Source organism: Sus scrofa, chromosome 6 (assembly GCF_000003025.6).
Source record: "Sus scrofa isolate TJ Tabasco breed Duroc chromosome 6, Sscrofa11.1, whole genome shotgun sequence".
In the NCBI taxonomy this organism is placed as follows: Eukaryota; Metazoa; Chordata; class Mammalia; order Artiodactyla; family Suidae; genus Sus; species Sus scrofa.
In genome coordinates this window covers 57827272-57849394 of record NC_010448.4, presented here as the reverse complement: position 1 = coordinate 57849394, position 22123 = coordinate 57827272, and the positions used below count along the sequence as shown (strand labels likewise).

The window sequence follows — 22123 nt, the reverse complement described above, 5'->3', positions numbered from 1 at the left end:
TGTGTGTGTGTGTGTGTGTATCCCATCTTTATCCGTTTGTCTGTTGATGGACACATAGGTTGCTTGCATGCATCAGCTGTTTGAAATAATGCTCATCTGCACATTGTGCTGCAAATATCTCCTGATTTAGTGGGGTTTTTTTTGTTGTTTTTTTTTTGTCTTTTGTCATTTGTTGTTGTTGTTGTTGCTATTTCTTGGGCCGCTCCCACGGCATATGGAGGTTCCCAGGCTAGGGGCTGAATCGGAGTCGTAGCCACCGGCCTACGCCAGAGCCACAGCAACGCAGGATCCGAGCCGCGTCTGCAACCTACACCACAGCTCACAGCAACGCTGGATCGTTAACCCACTGAGCAAGGGCAGGGACCGAACCCGCAACCTCATGGTTCCTAGTCGGATTTGTTAACCACTGCGCCACGATGGGAACTCCCTGATTTAGTGTTTTTGTTTTCTTCAAATATATGCCCAGGAGTGGAATTGCTGCATCATATTATAGTTCTATTTTTAGTTCTTTGAAGAACATCTGTAATGTTTTCCACAGTGGCTGTACCGATTCACAGTTCCATCAATAGTGTGCTAGGATTCTCTGTTCTCTACATCCTGGCCAGCATCTTTTATTTGTGTTCTTTTTGCTGATAGACATTCTGAGAGCTGTCAGGTGATGTATCATGTTGGTTTTGATTTGCACTTCTCTGATGAATAGCAGAGTTGAGCATCTTTTTATGTGCCATCTGTATGTCTTCTTTGGAAAATGTATTTGTGTAGGCTTCCTACCCATTTTGTGTGGATCATTCCTTTTTTGATTTTCAAACCATTCTCACACCTCTGGAAAAATTCCACCTGATAATTGTCTATGATACTTCTTAGAGGTTGTTGAATTCTGGTTGCTACCATTTTGCTGAGGGTTTTTCCTCTGTAGCTGAGCTATGTGTCTGTCATTTCCTTTCATGGTAGGGTTTTTTCCTGGTTTTGACAGCAGGGTGATGGAAGCCTTGTCGAATGGATGTGGAGTTATGTCTCCTCACGTATTTAGAACCACTTGAGGAGGGTTGGTATTACTACTTCTCCATAGGATTGGTAGAATCCCCTGTGAAGCCATCCAGTGCTGGACGGGTTTGCTGGGAGTTTTTGGTGACTAATTTGATTTCACTACTCGATATTAGTGTGTTCAGCCTTTCTCTTTTTTCGTGAAAGAGCCTTAGAAGATTGGGTGTTTTTAGTGGTGTATGTATTTCTTCTGGGTTATGCACTTTGTTGACATATAGTTGTTCATGGTGTTGTCTTAGGATTTTTTTTGTATCCCTGTAATATCTCCTCCTGCATGTCTCCTCTTTCATTTCTTCTGTTGTTTATTTGTGTCCTTTTTTGTTCTCACTGAGCTTGGCTACTGGCTTATCAATTTTGCCTGTCTTTTCCAAAGGCAGATTTTGATTTCACTGATGTTTTCAATTGTTGTTTTTGTTGTCTATTCCTTCCTTCCTTCCTTCCTTCCATCCATCCATCCATCCACCCCTCTGTCTTCCCCTCCCTCCCATGTTAGGGCCACACATGCAGCATATGGAAGTTCCCAGGCTAGGGGTCGAGTCAGAGCTGTAGCTCCTGGTCAGTGCCACAGCCAGAGCAATGCCAGATATGTGCCATATCTGTGACATACACCACAGTTCATGGCAATGCCTGATCCTTACCCCACTGAGTGGGGCCAGAGATTGAACTTGCATTCTCCTGGGTACTAGTAAGGTTTGTTACTGCTGGGCCACAATGGGTACTCCCTATTCTTTCTACCTGATGTTTTTCATTTCCTTTCATCTGCTGACTCTGCATGTTTTTCATTCTTCCATTCTTCCATTCCTGATTCCTTTTGGTGGTAATTTATGTTGTTTTCTTGATTTTTTCCCTTGGATTTTGACATAGGCTTGTATTGCTATGAACTTCCCTCTTAGACTGTCCCTCTTGGGATATTGAGTTTGGAAAGTTGTTTTTTTTTTTTTTTTGGTAATTTTCCATTGACTCCAGTTATTTACTCATTGGTTTGTTTATTGACTCTGGTTTTTTAGTAGTATGTTGCTTAGTCTCCACATGGTTTTTGCTTTTCCATTTTTCTTTCTGTAATTGATTTCCAGTTTCATGGCCTTGTGGTCAGGAAAAAAAAAAAAGGTTGATATTATTTCTGTTCTTTAACTTGTTGAGACTTGTTTTGTGGCCTACCATAGGATCTGTCATGGAGAATGTTCCATGTGCGCTTGAGAACAGTGTGTGTTCTGCTTTTTGATGTAATGTCCCTCTAGATATCTTTTAAGCCCAAATGGTCTATTGTGTCAGTTATGATCACAGTTGGCGTATTGATTTTCTGTCTGGATGATCTGTCTGTTGATATAACTGCGATGTTAACGTCTCCTACTCTTGGAGTTCCCATCGTGGCTCAGTGGTTAATGAATCCAACTAGGAACCATAGGGTTGTGGGTTTTATCCCTGGCCTTGCTCAGTGGGTTAAGGAACTGGTGTTTCTCTGAGCTGTGGTGTCGTTAGCAGATGCAGCTCAGATCCCATGTTGCCGTAGCTCTGGTGTAGGCCGGCAGCAATAGCTCCTATTAGACCCCTAGCCTGGGAATCTCCATACCCCACAGAAGCGGCCCTAGAAAAGGCAAAAAGCTAAAATAAAATAAAATAAAATAAACTCTCTTACTCTTATTTTACTATTGTCAATTTCTCCCTTTATGTCTGTTTGTATTTGCCATATATATTAAGGTGCTTCTATACTGGGTGCAAATATTAATTGTCATTGTCTGTGACCATCAGAACTTAGGCTGTCCCTGAAGATTAGCTTAAGAAAAACACAGAGATGGCTAATGCTGTGAAAAGCAAAGCCCAAGCAAACTCAGGGTCTTTTTTAGGATCGTGAACAAAGGCTACATGCAGACGTGTGGGAAGCAGACATTTCCAAAAGATAATAGACACAATTTGCTAAACAAGCACAGGCAGCTTCAAGGCTATCCCCTGATGAGAAAACCACTAGCACAGAGTCATAGGAGCATTTATCTAGGATATAATGCAGCTACTTGCAGAAGAGCAAAGAGATTGTACTAGTCCCTTGTTTTATGTTTGCAAAGTGCAGTATATCCTATCCTGGTGCATCCTTCTTGGCATTCCAAGAGGGAGTCATGGTCTTCCATAACCATGCATTCAAGCTCAAGGTCTATGGCCCTGCTTTTTTCCACCCACAGTTAATGACTACTATCCTCTTCTTGTATTGATGCCTTTATCATTACCTAATGCCCTTCTTTGTCTTTCTCTCTAGCCTTTGTTTTATTCTCTATTTTTTCTGAAATAAGTATAGCTATCTCCTGATTTCTTCTTGTTACCACGTACATAAAATGTCTTTTTCCATCATTTCACTTCAGTCTTTGTATATCTTTAGCTCTGAAGTGGGTCTCTTGCAGGCAAAGTATGAATGGACTATTTCCACCCCAATAGGGCACCACATTCAGTTCATTAAAATTTAGAATTGTTATTGATACTTATGTACTTATTGCCATTTCATTACTTGTTTCTGTTTGTGTTTGTAGATCTTCTGTGTTTAACTTTTGGTTTCTACCTTTTTGGTCTGATGATCATCTTTAACCGCATGCTTGTCAATGAACATTTGGGTTGTTTCCATGTCTTGGCTATTGTGAATAGTGCTGCAAGGAATATGCGGGTGCATGTGTCTTTCTTAACGAAAATTTTGTCTAGATATATGCCCAAGAGTGGGATTGCTGGGTCATCTGGTAGTTCTATGCATAGATTTCTAAGGCACCTCCATACTGTTCTCCATAGTGATTGTACCAGATTACACTCCCACCAACTGTGCAGGAGGGTTCCCTTTTCTCCACACCCCTTCCAGCATTTGTTATTTGCGGACTTCTTAATGATGGCCATTCTGAATGGTTTGGGGTGGTGTCTCATGGCGGTTTTGATTTGCATTTCTCTAATAATCACAGATGATTGGATTAGGAAGATGTGGTGTATATACCCAATGGAATACTACTCAGCCATACGAAAGAACAAAATAATGCCATTTGCAGCAGCATGGATGCAACTAGAGAGTCTCATACTGAGTGAAGTAAGTCAGAAGGAGAAAGACAAATCCCATATGATATCACTTTTATCTGGAATCTAGTATGTGGCACAAATGAACCTTTCACAGAAAAGAAAACCATGGACTTGGAGAAGAGACCCTTGGTTGCCAAGGGGGAGGGGGAGGGAGTGGGATGGATGGGGTGCTTGGGGTTAATAGATGCAGATTATTGCCATTTGAATGGATAAGCAATGAGATCCTGCTGTGTAGCACTGGGAACTCTGTCTGGTCACTTATGATGGAGCATGATAATGTGAGAAAAAAGAATGTATGTGTAACTGGTTCACCATGCTGTACAGCGGAAAACTGACAGAACAGTGTAAACCAGGTAAAACGGAAAAAAATCATTATATATATATATATATATATATATATGAATGTATAAATATATGAATGTATAAATGTGTGTGTAACTCTTTCACCATGCTGTACAGTAGGAAATAAATTGTATTGGGAAATAACAATTGGAAAAAATGAAGGAAGACAGCAAAAAAAAAAAAAGAAAGAAAGAAAAAATGTATTGGGGAAATAACAATTGATTACAATAAAAAATAGGTGATTAATGAGAACCTACTATATAGCATAGGAACATCTATTCAATAGTTTGTAATAGCGTATATGGAAAAAAGGGATATATTTTTATATAAGACTGATGCACTTTGCTGTACACCTGAAACAATACATCAGTGTAAGTCAACTATATTCTAATGATTTTTTTAAAAGAAAAAAAAAAACCCTAGGAATGTGCTCATATAAGTGATTGGAAAGAAACAAAAATAATTCTATGCTTGTGTTTCTCTCTTCTTGTTTCTTATAGGTCTGTTGTAGGTTTGTTTTTTTTAATTGTCTTTTTAGGACTGCACCTGCACCATGTGGAGGTTCCCTGGCTAGGGGTCAAATGAGAGATGTATCTGTCAGCCTTTGCCATGGCCACAGCAACAGGGATCTGAGCCGCATCTGGGACCTACACCACAGATCATGGCAACACCAGATCCTTAACCCACTGAGTGAGCCCAGGGATCAATCCCTTGTCCTCATGGATACCTGTCGGTTTTGTGAACCACTGAGCCATGACAGGAACTCCTGTTGTAGGTTTTTGACTTGTGGTTACCACCGGGTTTATGTTATACCCCCTTGATTTAAACTGGTAGTCATTGAATCTGAAACACATTCTAAATATCCAATGCTTTTTTTCAATCCCCAACATTTTGTGGTCTTGATGTCATATTTTGCATCTTCATGCCTCTCCCTTACCTGTTTACTCTAGTTACATTTGGTTTTACAATGTTTTGTCTTTTGATGTATATATGGGCATGTTTAAGTGGTTGATCCTCAGTCCTTCCTATGTATTGTCCTTTCTGAATGAGATGTTCCCTTTCCTGTAGATTCTTACTTCTTCTCCCCTTAGAGGAGACCCTTCAACATCTCTTTTAGAGTAGCTTTAGTATTAGTATTGATAAACACATTGAGTTTTTGCTTGTCTGAGAATTTTTTCATCTCTTCTTCTCTTCCAAAGGATGAGCCTGCGGGGTAGAATGCCATACGTTAAAGGGTTCTCCCTTTCCATGCTTTCCTGTGAAGTGAAGCCTCCTCCTTATCTTAGAGTAGCTGTGTGTCCCTGTGTCCTCACACAGTGTTGCTTGTTTGTGCATGTAGGTATGACATCTCTCTGTATCTCCAAGTTTATTAATAATGATATGAGTCAGAATGGCACAGGGCCCACCTTAATGGGCCACATGTTAAATCATCACTTCCTTCAAGGTGCTATTCTACATATAGTCACTTCCTGGATACTAGATGTTGGCGTTTCAAACTCTCAATTTGGGGCTCAGTCCAGGTCATAACACTTATCTCTCTGGATCCCCACTTCATTGTAGTATACAGAAATGTGACTGATTTCTGAATGTTAATCTTATATCCTGCTACTTTGCTGAATTTGTCAATCAATTCAAGTAGTTTTTGGGTTGAGTCTTTAGGTTTTCTATATATAGTATCATGTCATCTGCATACAGTGACAGTTTTACCTCTTCTCTTCCTATTTGGATGCCTTTTATTTCATTTGTCCGATTTCTGTGGCTAGGACTTCCAATACTATGTTGAATAACAGTGGTGAGAGTGGGCATCCTTGTCCTGTTTCAGATTTTAGTGGGAAGGCTTTCAGCTATTCTCCATTGAGTATTATATTTGCTGTGGCTTTGTCCTAAATGGCTTTTATTTTGTTAAGGTATATTCCCTCTATACCCGCTTTGGTAAGAGTTTTAATCATGAATGGATGTTGGACGTTGTCAAATGCTTTTTCTGCATCTGTGGAGATGATCATGTGGTTTTTTACTTTTCTTTTGTTAATGTGGTGTATGACGTTGATTGATTTGCATATGTTGAACCATCCTTGTGAACCTAGGATGAATCCCATCTGGTCGTGGTGTATGATCTTTTTGATATGTTGTTGGATTCAGTTGGCTAAAATTTTGTTGAGGAAATTTGCATCTATATTCATCAGATATTGGCTGACAGTTTTCTTTTAAAATTTTTTTTATTACTCAATGAATTTATTACATTTATAGTTGTACAATGATTATCGCAGTCCAATTTTATAGGATTTCCATCCCACAACCCCAGCGCACCCCCCCACCCCCCAAAACTGTCTCCTTTGGAAACCATAAGTTTGGTGGTATCTTTGTCTGGTTTTGGAATTAGGGTGATGGTGGCATCATAGAATGTCTCGGGAGTGTGCCTCCTTCTTCAACCTTTGGTAAAAGTTTGAGGATGGGTATAAGTTCCTCTTTGTATATTTGGTAGAATTTGCCTGTGAAGCCATCTGGTCCTGGAGTTTTATTTGTAGGAAGTGTTTTTATGACATATTCAGTTTCATTTCTAGTGATCGGTCTGTTCAGTTGATCTGTTTCTTTTTAAATCAGTTTTGGCAGGATGTAATTCTCTAGAAAATTGTTCATTTCTTCTAGGTTGTCAAATTTGTTGGCATACAATTGTGGACAGTATTCTTTCATGTTTTTTGGTATTTCTGTGTTACTAGTTGTGACTTCTCCTTTTCATTTCTTATTTTGTTTATTTGGGTAGTCTAGCTAGCTAGAGGTCTGTCAATTTTTTTTTTTACCTTTTCAAAGAACCAACTCTTGGTTTGATTGACTTTGTCTTTTTTTTTGAATCTCTTATTTTATTGATTTCCTCTCTGACCTTTATGATTTCCTTCCTTCTGCTGACTTTACATTTTGTTTGTTCTTTTTTTTCTAATTTATTTAGGTGGTGGTTTAAGTTGTCAATTTGAGATTTTTCTTCTTTTTTGAGGAAGGCCTGTATTGCTATGAACTTCCCTCTGAGCGCTTCTGTTGCAGCATCCCAAAGATTTTTGAGTGGTTGTGTCTTTGTTATCATTTGTCTCAAGATATTTTTAAATTTTCTTCTTGATTTCCTCATTGAATCATTGCTTTTTAGTAGCATGTTGTTTAATCTCCATGTAGTAAGTTTTTTTCTCATTTCTTTTCCTTTGGTTGATTTCTCGTTTAATGCCATTGTGGTCAGAGATAATACTTGAAATAACTTCTATACTCTTAAATTTGTAGAGGTTAGCTTTGTGCTCCAGTATGTGATCAAACCTTGAAAATGTTCCATGTGCCCTTGAGAAGAATGTATATTCTGATTTCTTGGATGTAATGTCCTGAAAATGTCAATTATATATAATTTTCTATTATATCATTTAGGATCTCTGTTGCCTTCTTGATTTTCTGTCTAGAGGATCTGTCCATTGATGTGAGTGGGGTGTTAAAGTCTCCTGCTATGATTGTATTCTCATCAATTTTTCCCTTAATGTCTGTTAGCATTTATTGTAGGTATCTGGATTCTCCTATATCAGGGGCATATATATTGATGATTGTAATATCCTCTTCTTGAATGAATCCTTTAACCATTAAATAGTGCCCTTCTTTGTCTTTCTTGATGGCCTTCGTTTTAAAGTCTATTTTGTCTGATATGAGTATTGCCACTCCTGCTTTCCTATCTGGTCCATTGACATGAAATATCTTTACCCATCCCCTCAGTTTCAATCTGTAAGTGTCCTTTGTCCTAAGGTGAGTCTCTTGTAGGCAGCAGATTGAAGGCTTTTGCTTTTTTATCCAATCTGCCACTCTGTGTCTTTTGATTGGAGCATTCAGTCCATTGATATTTAAGGTAATTATTGATAGATATGTATTTATTGCCATTGTAAACCTTGTTTCCCAGTTGATTATGTTTCTCTTCTTTTTTTGGTTGGATGGTTTCCATTTATTTTATGCTTGAGTACTTTTTAATTTTTGTGAATGTAATGCTAGGTTTTGATTTGTGGTTGCCCTGTTTTTTAAGTATGTTTGCCCCTTCCTATATCTGTTTGCTTTAGCCTGATAGTCATATAGGCTCAAATACATCATTAAAATAAAAAAAGAATCCATATTTTCTTACTTTCTTTCCCCATATTGTATGATTTTGATGTCTTTTAAAAAATTCTTCATGTTTAAATCTGTATGATGGCTTATTTAAGTGATTGATTTCCAATTGTGTTTTCCTCCATTCTATTTCTTCTGACTTTTTTTTTTTTAAATTTAGAGAAGCCCTTTCAGTATTTCTTTTAGAATGGGTTTAGTATTGCTGTACACGTTTAGCTTTTGTTTGTTGGGGAGATTCTTTATTTCCCCTTCTGTTTTAAATGATACTCTTGCTGGATAGAGTATTCTAGGTTGCAATTTTTTTCCTTTCATCACTTTAAATATATCTTGCCACTCCCTTCTAGCCTGTAGTGTTTCTGTAGAAAAATCAGCTTCTAGCCTTACAGGTGTTCTCCTATAATTAATACTTTGCTTTTCTCTCACTGCCTTTAGAATCCTGTCTTTATCTTTACCTTTTGCCGTTTTTATTACAATATGTCTTGGTGTGGGCCTGTTTGGGTTCAACTTGTTTGGGGCCCTCTGTGCTTCCTGTGTTTTGGTGTCAAATTCCTTTAGATTTGGAAAGTTGTCAGACATAGTTTCTTCAAATATTTTTCCAATCCCCCTTTCTTTTTCTTCTCCTTCTGTAATTCCTATTATGCATAAACTGGCCCGCATTATATTATCTCATAGGTCTCTCATATTGCTTTCATGCTTTTTCATTTGGTTTTCTGTCTGCTGTCCTGATTGGGTGATTTCCATTATTCCACCTTCCACGTCACTAATTCATTCCTGTGCATTATTCATTCTGGTCTTTATTGCCTTTAGCTCAGTTTGTATCTCTGCAAATGAATTTTCTAGTTTTTCTTGGCTTCTCCTTATATTTTCCAGTTCCTTTCTAAAAGAATCTGCATTACTGTTCATATCCTCTGTTAATTCCTTGATATTCAGCCCTAATTCTTTCAGTATTTTCACTAGTTCCCTTTTGAACTCAATGTCTGTCAGACTGCAGAGGTCTGTTTCATTGTTGACTGCTTTAGGCGAATTCTCCTGTTGATTTAACTGGGACTATTTTCTGAGCTTTTTCATCTTGCTTATGTTTTTCTTTTTCTGTGAGTTTGGGAAGCCAAACAGTAGTCTTGTAAGGCTACTTCTATGCAAGCTCACCCCTTTGTATTTTTTGGGGGGGGTTACTATTTATTATTGACATGAGAGTTTGAATATTTGCTGCCTCTTTCTTCTGTGTGAGCAGGCTGTTATCCCCAGGATGCTCAGTATGTTTTCAGGGAGAAGGAGGCCATGGGTAGAGCCAGTAGTCAGTGCCTGGTCACTGGGGTCTCAGCAGTAGCAAGGACCTGCAGGAGATGTCACTGGCCACTCCTAGGTGCAGGGCCCTGGGAAGTGGTAATGAACTCTGGGCAAATCTACACTGTGACCAGAGCATTTGGCAGTAGCAGCAGGGTGCGTGAGTTCCCAGGGGAGTGAGAGCAACACCAGCTGGTGTTTGATTGCAGTGGCCTCCTCTGAGGTGACTGGAACCACAGGTGGCACCTATTCAGAGACCCCTCGTGGTAAAAGGTCACAACCACCTCTGGAGTCAGTGATCACTGTGGTGGTTTACCCCCGCCACCTGTAGACCACGCATGAAGCACCCGCCTCACTTAGCCCACATAGGAGGTGCTGCACAGGCTGCTCCTAGTTGCAGGATCCTGGGAAGTGACAGAGATCAGGCGTGTGGGTACTGCCTAGAGCATTTGGCAGTGGGAGCAGCAGGGCTGGTTTGTTCCCAGGGATGCAAGAGCACCAACGGGTGGTGTTTGATCACAGTGTCCCCCTCTGTGGTGCCCTTGGGGTGACTGGGGCTGCAAGTGGTGCCTGTTCACAGACCCCTAGTGGTGGAGGGCCACTCCCATCTGTGGAGCCAGAGGTAACTGTGTGGTTTGCCCCGTCCTCCTGTACACCATTGAAGAAGCACCCTGTACCACTTAGCCCATGCAGGAGGTGCTGTACCAGCTGCTCCTAGTTGTGGGGTCTTGGGAAGGGTCAGTGTCCAAGTGTCTGGGTGCCACCCATAGCTTTTGGCAGTGGCAGCTGCAGAGCAGGTGTGTTCCCAGGGGAGTGAGAGCAACAATGTATGGTGCTTGGTTGCAGTGCCCTTTTTTTTTTTTTTTGCTAACCCCTGAGGGTGACTGGGGCCACAGGTGGAGCCCACTCACAGGCCCCCAGTGGTGGCAAGAGGTCATGCGAAAGGCATTATGTCACACTCAGTCCCCTGATGCCCTTAGCTTACACAAGAGGTGCCTGGCTACTGGTAGCCTGCACAGAAAGTGCCCGTAGCCACCCGTAGCCTATGCCAGAGCTGCCTTGCCCTCTGAGAGCCCACTCAGGTGGAGGGAGTTTCCTATGGTGACCGCCCCTCCTCTCACCCTCCCCAGGGATGGCGCCTTGCCTCTCCTGAGGGCCTGGACCTTCTCCCAGGTTCCCTCTGCTGTAGGTGTTCCACTCCCCAGCTCGTAGCACACCGCTCCCCGGTCCGTGGTGCCCTGCTCCTTCGCCCCTTAGGCTGTCTCCCCACAGCCAGCCCCAGTCCTCTCCCTGAGACTGACCTCGGGAGCCTAAGACTCAGTAGCCCAGCCCCCACCTGAGTGTCTCAGGCTGTGGTGTCCGGGCCAGTGGTTCTGATGACATGTGCAGCTCTCACTCTGCTTTGCCCTCCTCAGTCCAGCTGCTACGCTTTTCTCAGTGACTTCGAGGTCCCTTCAACTCAGATGATCTTTCTGTCCATTAGGTGGCTTCCCAGACTGTGGGTTCCCTTTCTCCTTCACAGCTCCCTCTTAGGCATGCTAGTCCCATCCTGATTCCTTTTTTCTTTCTCTCTCTTTTTTTCCTTTTGTTCTACCCAGTTATGTCAAGAGTTTCTTGCCCTTTCTGGAGGTTTCAATTCTTCTGCCAGCATTCAGCTGGTGTTCCATGCGAGTCATTTTACATGAGATGTGTTTTTTTATTATGTTTGTGGGAGAAGGTGAGCGCCACCTCTCACTCCTCCGCCCTCTTGCTCCACCTCCTGTTTCTGCCATTTTCATTGTAGTTTTCTTGATGGTGGTTAATGATGTGTAGATAGTGGTTATATTTTAATTTTATTGATTACTAGGGAATATTTGAATTTTTTCTTCAGAATATTGAATGTTTTTACATATGTATTATCCATTGAAATACCTCTTTATTGAAGTTTCTGTTGGAAGAGTTTGGCCGTTGTTTTCCCTCTGTGTATGGTCTCTTGGGGTTCTTATCCTGGTTACAAATTGCATGTGTGGGTGTGTGTTCATGTGCATGAGAGAGAGAGAGCAAGAGAAAGCGAGAGAGGCACTAGTCTCAATTTTATTATAAGCCAAAGTCATTTCATAATACAGTTTATCTGTTTCACGACTTTTAGAATTATTTTTAGATAAACAGAAATTCAATTTGTTTTTCTAAAAAATGCACAATCTTTAAAATTAGAAATGGAATCTACTCAGCATGGATTGGTTTGTTGATGTGGCAGTGATCGAGGGTTTACTTTGTGCCAGTCTGTCCAGCAAATGTCAGCTTATTCTTAAAATGTTGTGTTGTACTCTCTTTGAGTTTTCTCTCATTTGTTGTTGCTTCAGCCAGGTGAACCCCGTTTCATCATATGGCTGACTTTTCCCTGAAATATACTGCCTCTCTCTCCATCACATCCTGTCTCATGAAATCTTGGCAAACTAAGAGCAGCACAAAGTAATATTACTCTCTGTGTCAGAAACCATCCTGGAGACATTATGCTCAGAAGAACATTTGTTCTATTATTTAACAGAAAACATGCCGAATTAAAAAAAAAAGTCTCCTGAGACATGGTGTTAGGAATAAACTTCCTATCACGGACTAGGACTGGAATTCTGGGCAATTTCTCCCTTCTTTACCATTGCATATTTCCTTACCACACTGAATGCAGGATGAAAGCCACAGACATGATTCTCAAGCATCTGACTCTAGCCAACTCCTTGGTCATTCTCTCTAAAGGAGCCCCTCACACAGTGGCAGCTTTTTTAAATTGTTATTTCCCCAATACAATTTTTTTCCTACTGTACAGCATGGTGATCCAGTTACACATACATGTACACATTCTTTTTTTCTCCCATTATCATGCTCTGCCATAAGTAACTAGACACAGTTCCCAGTACTCCACAGCAGGATCTCATTGCTAATCCATTCCAAAAGCAATAGTTTGTATCCATTGACCCCAAGCTACCAATCCATCTCACTCCCTCCCCCTCCCCCGAGGCAACCACAAGTCTCTTCTCCAAGTCCATGATTTTCCTTTCTGTGGAAAGCTTTTGGTTTGAAATATTTTTCTCAAGGATTTTGTAAGCAGGCTTCTGGACATTCAGCAGGTGGACAGAGGCGCATCCATTGGAACCACCTTCCTGTTGAGTGTGTCCCAGACCATCTTGATCAGCTCCATGGACTCCTGCTGGAAGGGTCTTAAAGTCAAAATGCATGGGCTTCTCCATTTCCCTTTGCTGGATCCAGTACATGTCTGTATGTTCTGTTTTTCCTGTATATATGTTGTATATTTCTGGCAAATTGAGCTGCACAAACATCACAAAGAAAAGAGATTTTGGACATTGTGTTGCCACAGATCAGAAGAAAATCACAGGCTCAGTTTTTGCAGTATTGATGGTATTCCCAGAAATTCCATTTTCTGTGCTCATCCTCTGGGCCAGTGGCTCCATGGTTTCCACCCTCTACAGGCACAGGCAGCGCCTCCCGCACATTCACAGGGCTCTTCATGTGTCTCCCAGATCCTCTGCTGAGCCCAGAGCCACCCGAAGCATCCTTGCCCTTGAGCACCTTTGTGTGTTTTCCCATCCTTTCATTCATCTTTCATGTTTCAATTTCTCGCTTTCAGAATCCCAGTTGGTGGGTGGTGAATACTAATGTCCTACCTTATGTGTGTTTTTCAACTGCCCCTTTCTGCTCATGAACCATGACTCTGCTCTCTCCAGACTCTGCTTTCTGGGGAGGAGGGACTCGATATCCCCTCATCTTATCAGAGAAATACAGTGTGTTTCTGCATGATGCTCAGGTGTTCATTCACTTACCGTGATTTTAGGTCAACGGAGAGGATATGGGGAAGCCCAGGGTCTTTCTAAGGTAAAATCTAATGGGGTTGGCAGTTCATTGTTGGTGAATAGAGGACATACCGGGGCTCAGTGAAGATGAGGAAAGGGTGGAGACTCATCCTGAAGCCTAGGGTCCTGATGCCAGTCATCTTCATCCAAAGCGATTTGAAGTCATTTGATTCCTTGGTCCAGGCTCCCAAGGCTGATACATAGGAGGGGTTGACCACATGGTGTGCTCATGGCTGTATTAGGCAGAATAAACCCAGTTAAATAACGCGTAGTGGATGCTGTGGGAAGACAGTATTCTCTGGGTTTCCTGTGGGTGTTCATGCCTTAAGGGCTGTTGAGTCGGCAGATTTTATTCCAGATTTTTGTTGCTCCTTTGTGTTTAAGGCTGATCTTGGGTGACAGTGACAGGGTCGCAGGGTTGCATGTGAGGCAGAGCACCATCTCTTTGCTATGTGGGAAAATCAGGGACTCCAGTCTAGGAGTAGATGTGGACAAATATGTTGGAGTTACAGGGAGACAGTGATACCTGAAATTCTCTGTCCTCAGACTCCATTAAGAGAAGACCGAACAGAGTGGGAAAAGTTGAATGAGGATCATGGTCAACTAAGGGCTCCAGGAAGCACACCATGCTCTCCAGTACAACACATGCTGGTTGCCAGGGTACTAGGGAAGTCATTCCTAAAAATCCACCTTCCTGGTGATTGGAGTCTGAAACTGCAGGCAGAGCTCCAGAACCATCCTTGGCCACACCAACACCCCTGCCTCAGAAAACAGCTTTTGATGTCTCTCTGCCCCTCTCCAGACTGTGCTGGAGAGAAACGCGGCAGCTTCCTGGGTGCAGTGAAAGCCATGGGAAGGAGAGAAGGCACAGCCAGGTGTCCTTGAACACCTGGAGCCCACAGCTTCCTGCTTCAAGAACCAGGAAAAGAATTGATCCCCACCTAAAGGGAGAGATGACCCTAGAAGACTGAAATCCAGAGACTGGTATAAGACAAAAGGTAGAACTAGGATTTCCCATTCCATAGGGTAGAGTCTCCCTGCCCAACGAAGATACATAGCAGAGATAGTTGTGAGCAGGATAATCCATTTCTGCCACTGACATGGCCAGAGCCTCCAAAAGAGAAACTCCATTAGTGTCAGGCATATGTATCCATGACTTTGCCCCAGTAAAGGATAATTGGAAATTGCTCTGCAAAAAGCCAAAGTGGCCAAGCACATAATCCATACCTTCTAAAGACCAGAGCTTTCTTCACCTAGAGTAGAGACACTGAAATTCATGAGAGTAAGGCAGTCATCAGCCTAATCCCAAGAAAGAAAGTGGAGTTGAGGCATGACCTGTACACACTGGAGAAAGATCAGCTCCAGGATTGGTCCAGATTCAAAGGAAGACATGCATGGCCATGTTAGTGACTCAAAGACTTACTCGTATCAGGAACAGAGGACACGACAGGGCTACAAAGAGAGGCAGGTGCTACACCCAACATCTCCAAAGCCACCTCTGAAAGCCAAAGCATTCCCCTCACTTTAGGTTGTTTTTCTCTACCTCTAATGTCGACTCAAACCTTCACCCCAGACCTGAATTGCATTGTCCTGGGTAGGAATAGAGATGCAAGAAAGAGGAAGAGGGGGAGTTATTCTGAAGAAGAGAAAACTAGTGGCCATACACCTGTTTTTGATGTTGTTGTTGTTCTGACACACTCTCTGTTGTATGTTTTGTTAGCCTCTGTCTTTCTCTATTTGCCATCCATTTATCAAAGGGACAATAATATTTACTGTACTTAAAATCTTGTTCTGTATTCTTGGGGCTTGACCTCACTGACTAGGGAGAGACTGCCTCTGCTTTGACTTGACGATACTTAGAAATGGAAAATTACCTTGATGGGACATCCCTCTCCTGTTCAGATGAACCAATCTGAGGTCCACATTGTCAACTGTCTCTATATCAACACAAGCCTCTGGTGCCTGTCATCACCTCCATCATAATATAAAGTAGGCATGACCTTTGCCTGTGAGGCTGTGCACTAAGAAATCCCCACCATCCCCTGTGTATGGTAATTCTACTCAAATGTGTTGCAACTTAAGGAGGAGGGAAACAGACTGAGGGGCATTCTACAAACAGTGGGTGTGCAGTCTTCAAAGTGTCAGTACCACATAAGGAAAGGGGCGGCCACTGCTCTAGATGAAAGAAACTAGAATCAAGACAACGGAATGCCATCTTTACATCATCACTCGATCCTAGATTGATGAACATGGAAAGAGATCCTTGTTTCCCTTGGAGAAGAATCTATATATTGCGTGTCTATTTGTTGGACTTTCTAGTGTTGATTTGTGAAGTGAGATTAATTTCTTTTGTTATGAGAGTGACTTCCACCATGGGGGATTCAAGGTCAGTTTGCGGACATATTCCATCTGTCCCTACTCACCACTTCCTCGTGTGCAGACAGCCGCGTTTTTGTAGTGTTTTACCTTGTTGGGAGAGCCACAGCGCCAATCTCTTATAAGAATGAATCCCTAAATGAGAACTCCACCATCATGACCTCAACACTCCTAATCACCCCACCCAAAGGCCCCACCTCCAAACATCATCATATTAGGGATTGACACTCAATATATGCATCTGGAGAGGCACAAATACTTAGTCCCTTGTGATAATGATTCAGCTGCCAAGAGAATGCACTCGTGGTGGTGCAGCAGTTATCTCAGAACCATCCAGCTATTCCACACACAAGTCAGCATGATGACTGACCTGCATTCAATGGTCTGTGATAGAGGGCATCCAACTCTAAATGTACAGAGAGAGTTTTAGTAACAAGGGCTCAAGGATGATTTCCATAAAAGCATTTATGGCATTTCAGTGAACGCAATAGATTCGTTTCTACTCACCAGAAAATATGTCCTCCATGTATCACTGGTGGAAATGACTTCTGTTGGCATGTAAAGTTAGTATGGCAATATTTATACAAACCCATGGAATCAAGAAAGAAGCGTGGATGACATGTGTTTGTGTGGGTTTCACAGTTTGGCATTTACTGATGTGGCAGCAGACATACTCTTGAAATTGCATACAATTGAGAGTTAATCTACCAGACCCACTCTGGTCTCACCTTCTGCCTTGATTTCAAATAGGAAACAAAAATAGTGATAGAAGATTGTTTATTCAAATGCTCTGTGTGGTCTTCCATTGTGTAAAATGTGAAGGATTACCTGGGGTGTTTTATATGAGCAAGAGTTTTCATCCTGGGCTCCATGTAGAAACAGTCCATGAGCAAGCAGTGAGTCCAGTGTAAATGAGGGCATGACTGAGTGGAGGAAGGTATGAGTGACTCCGCCTTCCTTGCCAACTCGATCCTCTTCATCTCCGTACTGCCTCTCTCTTCACTTCTTTACCCACTGTTACCAGCAGAGAAATGACATTCTCTTAGGTTTTTATTATTATTATTATTATTATTGTCTTTTGTCTTTTTGGTTGTTGTTGTTGTTATTGTTGCTATTTCTTGGGCCGCTCCCGCGGCATATGGAGGTTCCCAGGCTAGGGGTTGAATTGGAGCTGTAGCCACCGGCCTACGCCAGAGCCACAGAAACGCAGGATCCGAGCCGCGTCTGCAACCTACACCACAGCTCACGGCAACGCCGGATCGTTAACCCACTGAGCAAGGGCAGGGACCGAACCCGCAACCTCATGGTTCCTAGTCGGATTCGTTAACCACTGCGCCACGACGGGAACTCCTCTTAGGTTTTTAAACTACTTCATCCAGGACCATCACACATCCACCCCCGGACCTTCACATGTCCCCTCCATGGACACCTCCAGAGACCACCTCCATCCCCTTGTCAAGTCTCCTACTGTCAAATGGGCATGTCAGCCCAACACTCCTCCTTGTCATGACCTTCACCTTCATTTTCCCTTTAAATACACTTGCTCCAGACCAGAGAGCTCAGCCCACATCCCACGTCCTCATGACCTCTCTCTCCATGTCCAAATCATCAAAAGCTGGCTGCCAAGACTCTCCATGTCTTCAGTTCACACCCTTACCACTGCTGTTTCCTCTAGGTCCTTTAGTTTCCTCGAAACCACTGCCAACCTCAGCTGCCACCATCTCCTACCACCCATTGTCTCCATGAACCCATTATCTCCCCTGCAAGAATCCAGGGCCCCTGCGTATGCTTCCTTACTATCTTGGACCACTAACTACCCGTAGGACATTCATACCCCATTGATACACTGCAGTATATTTGTTTTGTTCATAATACTGTCTTGGCCCAGTGTTGCCCTTCTGGCTATAGGGGTCTTTCCTTCCACTCCTCCAGCAGCTGATCAAGTCCACACCCAAGGCACTTCCCTAATTGGGCTCTTACACTCTGAGGTACTAGGCACCCACCAATTTAGCCCTGGGTCATGTGCCCAAAACCAGAGTGAAATCTCTGTGCCCTACCTTTCACAGAGTCACTCACAGTAGCCAGTTCACAGATGTCTATGAACCTAGCTAACTCCACCCCACTTGCTACACAGCAGCTACCCCAGTGCTTCTCCCTCAACTTTCCCTGTGCCTGTGTGCAAGCCCCTGTGTCTGCCTGGAGTCCCTCTCTACTTTGGAGCTCTAAGTAAGAGAGTTCTGTCTTCTTCTGTCCAAGGGTTACAGTGCTGTGTGTGACATCCAAAGAATCTCCAAATCTTCTGAGATATGGACACCCTCCCCTGTGTTCTTTAACCCCTTGTGGACACGACCTCTCCTCTGCCCCTTACCCACCCGTGCCCTTTGCACATTGTGCCCACTGCCGCCCCCTCCACATTATCCCCTCTCTCCCTATGAGTGCTGTGCCCCTTCTGCCCAAGGACAGTGTATGTTGTGCCCTTAAATCCCGTGCACTCTTAACCTTCCTGTGCCCTTAAACCTTCAGTAAGCATTAAACATACTGCATATTTTACTCTGTGTGCATTTTACCCTCCTCACTCTCTCCCTTTCTCAACTTTGTTGCCCTAAATCCCAAATTCTCTTTGGCCTCATCTTACCCCTTCGCCTAGGCACGTTTTCTGGTCCACCCATCTTTCTCACACTCACTCATAGGCATACCCCACACCCCTAATTTCTCACCACCCCTCCCACCTCCAGTGGCAAGGCTCCCAGTACTTTTTGAATGCTCATATATGAAATATTATTTTTAAGGGGAGTGTCAAGTTTGTAGAAGGATAAAGAGCTCTGCCCTATTTCTGGCGTTCACAGTCTAGGAGAGAAGCACAATTTTCCATATACAAACACATGGTTGAAATGATAACCCACCTGCTGACCATGTGATGATGGTGTGAAAGTGAGGGGACTGTGTCATTGGTGTGAGTGTGCACTGGGAAGGGCGTGAGAGTGTGAGGATGAGTCCATGTGTCCTGAGTGTGAGTGTGGGACTGAGTGTGAGAAGGACGGTGTGGATACACATTTGAGTGTGTTTGAGTCTGTGAGTGTGGATGCTCTGTGCTTGGATGTATGTCTGACCATGTTCATGTGTGTGTTTGGAAGCAGCATTGGCGACCACATGGCTTCCTTCCCTGATGTGGAAACACAGGGCAGATGCAGTGAGGAGGTCACCTCAGCCCAGGTGAGACCTGACCTTGGCCCTCAGCTCCAGGAATGTGGTCTCCAGAACCTGGGAATGTCATGCCCGACCAGAGTGTCTTTGTTTGCTTTGGGGCTTGACCACCAGACACTCTCCCAGTGTAATTTTTGGTGGGACCTTGGACCACACAGTGTCAGATTGGGCTCTGGAGGAATTGGTGATGAAAGTAACAGCCAACTCTCACAATGACTGAGACTAAAGGTCAGCCACACACAGTATGTGACTGATCTCCCATCAGAGCTCTGGGCCCCTGGTGTGGGTGACCTTCCCTGGTGGCAGTTCTCCACAACTTGTCACAGACCAATACAGGGACCTAACACATTTCAGAGGAGAGGACACCTGGGCTCCACATTTCATCCTTGCCCTGGACTCTGCCCCCTGCGTCTTCTCCCTTGTCTGGTGGTAATCTGATTCTTTCCCTGCAGTAAACCCTCAAGGTGAACACAATAGCTCTCAGCCAGTTCTGTGACTTGTCCTATGTGATTATCGAAAAGGGATCCTGTTTTTGTGAACCCTCCACATTTGAGTTGATGTCCAAGTTGTTTTTGAACTTTATGAATTAAGTTGCCACTAGCTTTTCAGTTGGTCTAAAAACACTTCAATGAAAAATTAACAATAAACCTTCTTCAGATTGTGAATTTGTTTCTTGCAAAATTGATGATTTGTTTAGTGTCTTAAATTTTAATGTATTTTCATTGATTGCATAACCAGTAAATATTCCTTAGTGAAATTTGGCAAAGGTAAGTGTTAAGACCTCTCCCTGCGCTCAGAGCTATTGATTTGAGAAAGGAGCATTGACTTACCTGAAAGTTAGAAAAATGAAAAAGAAAGAAAGGAAGGAAGGAGGAAGAAAGGAAGAAAGGAGTTCCCATCATCGTACAGCAGAAATGAATCCAACTAGGAACCATGAGGTTGCAGGTTTGATCCCTGGCCCCATTCAGTGGGTTAAGGATCTGGCCTTGCCGTGAGCTGCGGTGTAGGTTGCACATGCAGCTCAGATCTGGTGTTGCTGTGGCTGTGGTGTAGCCTGGCAGCAACAACTTTGATTAGACCCCTAGCCTGAGAACCTCCATGTGCTGCAAGTGCAGCCCTCAAAAAGACGAAAGGGAAAGAAAAGGAAGGAAGGAAGGAAGGAAGGAAGGAAGGAAGGAAGAAGGTAGAAAACATCTGTTAAACCGTCTGATCCTGGTGCTGCAGCTTGTGAGGTACGCTTTTATAAACCCTACTTCTGTGTGGATATTTCTCTGGATTTCATATTACTTTACAGGTCAAAAGTGGCCAAGTCCAAAATCATAGAAATTTTCCATATCATTTCCAAAGTAATTTCTGTTTTGTTATATAAATGAGACCAATGACTTCTAATATGAAATATTTGCAAGCTCATCCTTTTATACTTACATCGCTAGAAATCCATCTTACACTACCTGGTTGAATTTATCTGCTGAGTAGTCAAAGTGAGGCAGCTAGGAGTCTGGAAATGAATGATGAACTTGGCCTTTAGTGGAAGAACTTCTCAGTGCGTCAGGGAATCCTGTGACCCACACACTCGTCCTATGCTGGTCTTATGCGTTCCTTCCACATGAGACCTGTCTGTCATCAATGAGCATTAATCAACTGAGACTCCTTAAACATTCAACATCCCTTTAGAGACACCAAAGGAAACTTTTAACTGCTTTTGGTAATGAGCAATTGGGAAAATTTACTTTCAGAAATACCGTCACCTCCTCAAGCCTGCCTTGTCATTACTATTACAAGTGAAGTGATCCTTGCCGTTCTAAGGGAAGGTGAGGTCACCGATCATAAACCGTATATCAGGGTCTGGCCACCTCCTTCCCCACACATGCTGGCTGTCATGACCTTCACACTCAGCCCACCATCGTGGCCACAGGAAGGCGTCTGGTGAGTATTTTCTGTGTCAGTGTGAGAGGCAGAGTCTGGAAGCAAGGAAGTCGGAGTGAGTGTTCATGGCTAGAAAAGGGATCCTGGGGTTTGGAAGAGATCCAGGGCAAAGCTAGAAAAGGAAGCAGAATAATCCCTCAGGTGTGAGCTGAGCTGCACCACAGAGATGAGGGTCTTGAGGCCAACAGCAATACCTGATGGCTTCCAGTGTGACTTAATGGACTTCTTACTGTGAAAAATTTATAGGAACTACATACAATCCCTTTGGTTAGGACATGATTGGATGTAGTAGAGAAACAACATATGTCTAACTATGACCGGGTCACTAAGCTCTACAGCCAAAATTGATGCAGCGCTGTACAGCAAACTGTGCTGCAATTTTCTAAAAAAAAGAGAAAAAAAGAATGTATGCTGAGTAATCCCCATGATGTTGAGGAATTACTGTTAAGGTCCTTAATGATCATAGTTCTGACATCAGTCACTGTCCTTCTACAGGAATCACCTAAGTCTCGAGTTTTGGTAGAGGTCTTATAATGCCTTCATGCTTATAATAGAGTAGGATGGACTGTAACATTTTTCTAATCCTCTAAAAGGCATGAATGTGAATTTTTTGTGGAACTAAAAGTTCCTTTATCATCGAACTCTCTAAAACTGTCTTTGCTGGCAACAGCAATTGTGTCTCTCCTGAAAACATCTGAGGACTCATAAATATGATGAGACTTTTTCCCCTTGGAAGTTAGAGAAGCAGCATTGAAGAAAATACTTAGTGGAGGTTCCCATTGTGGGTCAGTGGTAATGACCCAGACTAGTATCCGTGAGAGTCCAGGTTTGACCCCTGGCCTTGCTCAGTGGGTTAAGGATCAGCATTGCCTGCGAACTGTGGTGTAGGTCACAGAGGCTGCTTGGTTCCATGTTGCTGTGGCTGTGGTGTAGGTCAGGAG

The 22123-nt window shown here is 42.9% G+C and overlaps 1 pseudogene; it reads left to right on the top strand.

Moving 5' to 3' along the window:
• On the top strand, positions 10519-13623 carry LOC110261373 (annotated as a pseudogene).